We start from the raw sequence: 7,678 nt of genomic DNA on the forward strand, positions 1-7,678 counted from the left end.
CACTTTACTCAAATGAAGACAACTTTTGATTTTCGACGATAGACTGTCGAAAATTGGAAAAATGTCTTTCTTACGCAACCAAACCCACGATTCTTTTGGGTTGGAAAGTGCACTATAAAAGAAGACCGATTTCTGCTTCTTTGCTCATTCTTCTTTTGACGTTAACTACGTCTTACGGCAATATACTGGGTGTCAATTTAAAATCTAAAATGTTGCGACCGTCATGATATGATGTTAGATTTCGAACTATAGGATGCGGTCTTGTTTTGTACACAACCTCCTTTGGTTTTTTCATATGGTTATAACAGCTAAAAAAATGTAAATTTAAGTTTAATTTCATGCACATATTTGGAGCATCAAAATAAACCTAAATTTCAACGACCAATCCATTATTTTTCAATCGAATTCACTTTAAATTTACGATCATGAGCAATTCTCGCTGAAACCAGGCCGCCATCGGCACCCATCATTAGAATTCCAATTTTATGTCACTGATCGCTAGTTTTCGATAAAACTTAAGGGTGGTCCTTTCTGTTTTCTCAAATTGGTGGACCCCTCGTACGCCAGCTAGCTGAACAGTTTGCGAAAAAGCCCATTTTTAGATAAATCTTGGATATTTCTCGAAAACTTATTCATACAGACTCAAGTCAAAAAAGTATACAAACTTACTTTATCGATCCTACGTGTTAAGCAGGCGGAATTCTACACGTACCGCTCTGTACCAACTCAACTTTTGACTTTTAGAACGTTTAATTTCCGGATTTACAAAACGACGAAAGTAAGATTTTCAACTTTCGCAACCTAACCACTACTTTCGCCGCCCCGCTGTATGGAGAGACAAAGTGACTTAACCACGAATCAAAACAAAACACTACTTGAGCCGATTTTACACTGGTAGAAAAACGTCGAAAGTAACTGAATGAAACGGCTTATCATTTTCTTATAATTATTTTTGTGGGAAATAATAGAAACTACCTAGTTTTTGAACGTGAGTTGATTGTATGCAAAATTTGAGCGAAGTACACGGCAAAAAAATGTTAAAAAGGTGATTCATTTTAAAACAGTTTTGGAAGATAGATTGTGATTTTTCCTAATTAATTTTCTCAAAACCGTATAAAAGTTACTTACGTCGATTTGAAAAAGTAATCGAGATTTCTTCACGGGATATGTCTCATATTTCGCTTGGAACTAGACCTGTGCGCCGAAATATTTTTAATCGGCGGCGGCGTCAGGGCATTTTAGCACTGGCGGCGGCGGCGTCATCGGCGTCACGCCGTTGACCATTTTCGGCGGCGGCGGCGGCGGCGTACATCGGCGTGGGGGGAATTTAAAAACAACAAAAATCTTCGAAAATTCAATTTTTTTTTTTCAAATGATCGGACATTTTGGTAAGAAATCAAGATTTCGTTATAATAAAATCGGCTAGGTATTTTATATTTAAATAATTATTCATATGAAAAAAATACATTACCAAACCTTAATACTCAAACTTGTATAAGCAGAGCTGCTGAATCAATAATTTTATTTTGTGCATATTATGTTAAGGGTTTTTGTGTTGGTAGAGTTTTACATGTTTTTTGATAGATGGCATTATATTAAAATCGCCATATTTTTGATTCATTCACAGTGCCAGTTATGAATCACTGTTTCGAGCGGTTAGGATGTCTTCTCCTACGTTGTATTGACTTTACTACTTTATTGACTAATAACGAGAACAAGAAACGAATGGTTTTGGTACAACTAATAATTTATTACAACCTAGCTCATTCGGTAGGGAACGGTAAATGTTATACATACAAAATTACAATTTCGAAACTTTATTTTCTTCGACGGAAAAAATGTATCAAATTCTATTATAACTGATAGCGAAGCAGTATGGATTTTTAGCTAACATATGTTAAATGTTTTTAACATTATTTAAGAAACATAAATGAGTTTCAGACACGAATGCCATGACAAATGGTAAAGTGTCTTAAATAAAACATAATAATAATAATAATAATAATAAATGAGTATATATGTATGTATCTTGCCCAGTCCTCAAAATAAATGATGAATATTCATGTATTTCATCAAACATTGATTCATATTTGTGGGCTATTTATAACTGTAGGGCATGTGTTTTTCAAACGATAGAGCAATTAATTGTTGCCCTATATTTGTTAATCTGTATTAATCTCTGCTAACACTCATAGGGATTACCTAATAAAATTTCAAAACCATCCTGAAAGAATATTCAGAGAAGTTGTTGATAAAATTCCTGTTATATTTTTTTCAATTCTGGGAGGACCCCAAAAGTCTGGAGGATTATCTGTCTGAGAACGAACAGTAGTAGTTTTTACATGAATCTTTGAAGAAAATCTGGGATAAAGTTTATACATATTTTCTGAAAAGATACATAGACGGAGCCTGAAGAAATTATCGCTGAAATATATGAAGGAACCTTCTAAGGAACCCATGAATTATTAACTAGAAAGATTTCATAGGGAATTATTGGTAATTTGTATTTTTTGCAGGAATCCTCAAAGGTACAAGAACACGAATGTTCAAAAATAAAATCCACATGGAACACCCGAATTAATTCAAGAAAATTCTAGCCTAGAAAGAACTTGTGCAGAAGTCATCTGAGGAATCCCTGAAAATATTCCTGAGAAATTAGAGAAAAGTGTTGAAAATTCCTTAGAAAAATGCATAGAGGAATTTGATGAGGAATTCTTGAAATAACGCTTGAATTTTAAAAATCTAGAAAGATTCTTTGGCAGCATTCCTCTAGAAATATGTTAGAGACCTACTTAGAGAATTTAAAAAATATATTTAGAGGAAGTTTTACAGAATTTGTTGAAAAAAAAAACACAATAAGTTTGGTGAAATCTCCTAGTACCGGACACCTAAGCCGCTAAATTCGTAACTCAAAAATTATTTATTTATGCGGTCGTTTCTGTAGCGTATAGAAATAAATTTGAAAATATAAATATGAATTTTGACATTGCATTTTGATGATGTATTTTAGTACCGTAATCCCGGGTAACATTGATCAGTTTTTTTTAATATTTATTGAAAATTTCATTTAAAAATGCAAATGTTGCTATTTTAAAACGAGTACTGCCACCTATAGCTCGTGAAAACTTTTGGCAGAATCACTGAAAAGATCCGTTTGAGTATTCCTTTTACTGATTTGTAGATGTATCACTAGAGGCACGTTTGGAGTATTGGAAGGGATTTAGGAGTTAAATGCATGCATTTTTGGTTAGTTGCGTGCATAAATTTGTAAAGATATGTCTAAACAAAGTTTTGGAAAGTTTTTGAAGGAATTTTTAGATATTTTTTGTGAAATGCATGGACAAATTCTAGGAATAATTTTTGAAATGTTTTCAAATCATTCATGAAGAAATATAAAAAATAATACTTGAAGAAGATCCGAATAAAAAATGAAAGTATTCCAGAAAAATATGTAGCAATCCTACGATGAGTTCCTTGAAGAGTTCACAAGGGAATCCTTTAAAAATTACTAATTCCTGGTAGAACCTAGAAGACAAATTTTTGAAGCAATTAATGAAGTCACTGGAATCAATAAAAAGCATATCAGATAAATCCTGGAAGAGCATGAAATCTCTTAAGTTCATCAATATAGACTCGAAAGTGGCTAGTGTAACTTATACAGAAGTTTATGGACACATACTTTAACTTTATATTTGAAAAAATAATTCTGGAAACAATTCTGAACAAATTCACATTTATTGAGGAAGTTCTGAAGATATTCCAAAAGGTATTATCAGAAGAATTTCTGATTTTCGATGCAATCCACATTACAATTCCTGGAGAGTATAATAAATAATTCTCTGAAGAACTTCCTGAAATAATTCCTAAAGTAAGGCCCAAATATTTCCTAGGCCATTTTTTAAATTTATATTTTTCGAGCTGAAATATTAATCGGCGTAAAAATACAAAATCGGCGGCGGGACGCAGACCAGCGTATGGCGCGCCGCCGATACGTCAATCGGCGTCGGCGTGACGTAAAATGAATCAGCGGCGGCGGCGTGGCGCGGCGGCGCACAGGTCTACTTGGAACGCATAGCAAACTTAGTGGCATCGTATAGAGAAAGGATATAGCTTTCATTTAAAGTTAAAAAAATTTTGAATTTGGGCGCCATCTTGAATTTTGTTAGAAAAATCGATTTTTCACCATTAGCGCACCGCTAGTTTTGAATTCTGAGATCAGCATCAGAAAGCTGAAGAAAAATTGCGCAGGATAGGCTACAGAAACTAGGTGAGCAAAGGTATTTACTGTATCAAATGAACGATTTTCTAAATCATGTTATACGATTTTGACGTATATGGCGAGTGCAATCAATACAAACATCAATTTTTGTACAACAAAAAAACAAGTTTTCAACCTTTGGTGTTTTATTCGAGTCGAGTAAAGAATAACAATATTATTTTTAGTGAAAAAAATCTGGCGGCCATCTTGGATTTTGAAGCCATCTTGATTTTAGGTAGTAGAATTAATTTTTCACCTTGATAGCACTGAGCATGTCGAATTTAGAGGCTACCAATAAAAAAGGTTACGTATACTCTTCTTCTTATTATTCTTCATTTAACTGACGTCCCTACTGGAATCGAGCCTGATACTCAGCTTTATTAGTTATAAATCCATGTTATTAAACTGGAATTTTATTTTTTAATGCTATTTCTGACAACAGAATAATTCTTCGACATATCTTTGAATTCAGTAATAATGAATAAATAAATTCAATAAATGAAAACATTGATTGTATTAAATAAACATATTTTTACCCTATGCATTGTTGTTCATTGTATGAAGTTTATAGATTGCGTGTCGGGACATTAGTAAGCCTTGTGGTAATATCTGTAGTTCTAACGTAAAACATTGACAAAAGTGCAGGCCGCCAAAATGTTTTCAAGTTTAAATGAAAGCTATATTTTTTCTCTATACGATGCCACTAAGTTTGCTATGTGTTCCAAGCGAAATATGAGACATATCCCGTGAAGAAATACCCAAGATTTATCTAAAAATGGGCTTTTTCGCAAACTGTTCAGCTAGCTGGCGTACGAGGGGTCCACCAATTTGAGAAAACAGAAAGGACCACCCTTAAGTTTTATTGAAAACTAGCGATCAGTGACATAAAATTGGAATTCTAACGATGGGTGCCGATGGCGGCCTGGTTTAAGGGAGAATTGCTCCATGTAATATTCAAGCATTTTTAGATGAAAATTGAATGTATATTCATTTAATTTTACACGATGCTGTAACAACACATGAATTTGATTTATTTTTACAGTACACTTCAGTTTACACTACATTGAAATTCAAATATTTTTTTCTGTGTAGTTCACTGTGGTGGTTCTGTTAACTATAGCTAACTGATGACCGGTCGGCCTGATCAATAGCAGCAAATAAAGCGCAGAATCGCCAAAAATGCTATATAATCTAAATGCGTTCTATACAAATCAGCACTGAGGTGCGTTTTAAAATTTTGCATTTGTGCATTTTTTTTTATTCTCGAATTATTTATATTCTAATTTGTAGCTCATTTCGCCATTGGGCATCACTAGAGGGAGGATCAATTCGACTGTTGTACTAGAGCACAACGCCTAAATTCATTATATTATATAACCTAATCTTGCAGCCCTTATTGTCAATTGCACGAGTAGAGGACAAGAATGCAGAGCCGACAAAGTTTGCTTGTACTTATTGTATAGTTGTATCATAAAATATGATCATTCAATATTGGATCTTAATATAAATATGGGGCAATATTCATTTGTTGACGCTGGGTGATTTTTTTCACCGATTTGTCAAATTCGATGACTATTTTTGGAGCTCCTTTAAAAACTAGGTGTCAAACCGTAGGTTATCAAATATTATATTTTTGTACGGCCTTTGCGCATGTATGCGACGTTCTCATTAACTAGTAACATCATCGGAAAAATATCAACATTGGCACTCGCACTGCGATTTCCATTATGAGTAAAACAGTCACTAGCGTACGCAGAATTTCAGCTACCTTTCTCTAGCAATAAATACTTTCCAATTTTCAGAATTTGTGGGTATGCAGCTTCACTGATCCAGCTTGCGATCTTTCACTGCTGCTGCTACCGGAGTAGCTCCATCAAGCTTAACACCTGTATTGGAAACTGCAAATCAACTACAAACGTGAAAAATTTTAGATCAACAAAATTGGAATAAAATAAGCACTAACCATCTGGTACTGAAAATTAGGTTTGAAAGTAGATAAGTTTCATCTTAGAGCGTCGTACATTGATTTGGCTTTGATGCTGTTCTCCTTTTTCATGACTTATAAAAGCCATTATTCCCATCGTGTCTATTTTAGAAGCTTTATTGCATCATTTGCTGATCCACTGTCTCTCGAATCTGGTGCACTCCACGCGAATTCTTCCTCATATCGCAAAGCATAGTGATAGCGTAACAAAAAAGATATTTTTGCGTGTCTCAGGGATTAAATTATGTGTATCTAGTAGATTTTGGGTCGCTGAATCTAATGCCGTTTTCAGAAATGTTTCAGCACGTCACAATTTTCAGATACAGGCCGCCAAAGTTGTATAAAATAGTGGTTTAATTCATGTTTACATGAAATTTAAAGTATGATTTATCAATCTTTTTTGTGATCTAATCCACCAAGCATGCAAAATAGGGCTTCAACATAAATTTCATATATAATTTGGTTGAAATTGCACGATAAAATATGGATTGAAACGATTTTTTCAACATGCTTGCAGTCTCCATACAAAACTCTTCGTTTCTCTTATATGGAGAAATACAATACTTTTCTTAGACAAATTAAGCAAATATATTGCCTTTTAAGCTGGAAAACTTGCATGTAAGTTGGCTGATATGATCAAATTTTGCATATTTAACAGCCAATATCTCAAAAACTGAACGTGCTCTGATATTATTGAAAACGGCAATGGATTCAGCAACCTTTAATTGAGTAAATAGCGGTATTTTGGTGCTTGAGACAAAAACGTGTTCCGCAGTGTAATTGATAAGCTGCTAATTTTCGAATCGATTATAAATTATTCAGCAGGCGGTACCGTATTTTCGGGTGAAATTTATCACTTTTCACAGTTTTTCTTGTCTGTTTCCTATAATATTGACAACGCCAAACAACTGAATGTAGGAAAACCAGCACAAGGGTGAGCATCATTGGCTCATGTACCGTAATTTCGGGTGAAATTGATCATTTTTCACGGTTTTTCTTGTCTGTTTTCTATAATATTAACAATGCCAAACAATTAAATGCAGGAAAACAAGTACGAAGGTAAGCCTCATCGACTTATGTACCGAAATTTTCTAACAAATGTTATTTTAGTGTTAAAAAATATCTCTAAAATAAAAACTCAGAGGATCTCATTTCGGGGTGAAATTGATCACTTGCCAATGCCATTATTGTTAGTTTTCAAAACAACTCTACATGATTAATTTAAGCTCCCTTAATCCGAATATGCTTGTCAAATTCTGAGCAATGCAATATTTATATAAATAACGAGTAGTTAAATTTCAAGAATTACGCGGAAAATGCCTAAATGTATGCAATTTCCTAAGGAATTCAATGATATCTTACAGAAATTTGATTATTTCAACCATATGAGCTAATTGGTACGAGTTTTGGTGATGAAATCTGGTTTGGGGATATAT

The sequence above is a fragment of the Aedes aegypti genome, chromosome 1 (genome assembly GCF_002204515.2).
Source record: "Aedes aegypti strain LVP_AGWG chromosome 1, AaegL5.0 Primary Assembly, whole genome shotgun sequence".
Lineage (NCBI taxonomy): Eukaryota > Metazoa > Arthropoda > Insecta > Diptera > Culicidae > Aedes > Aedes aegypti.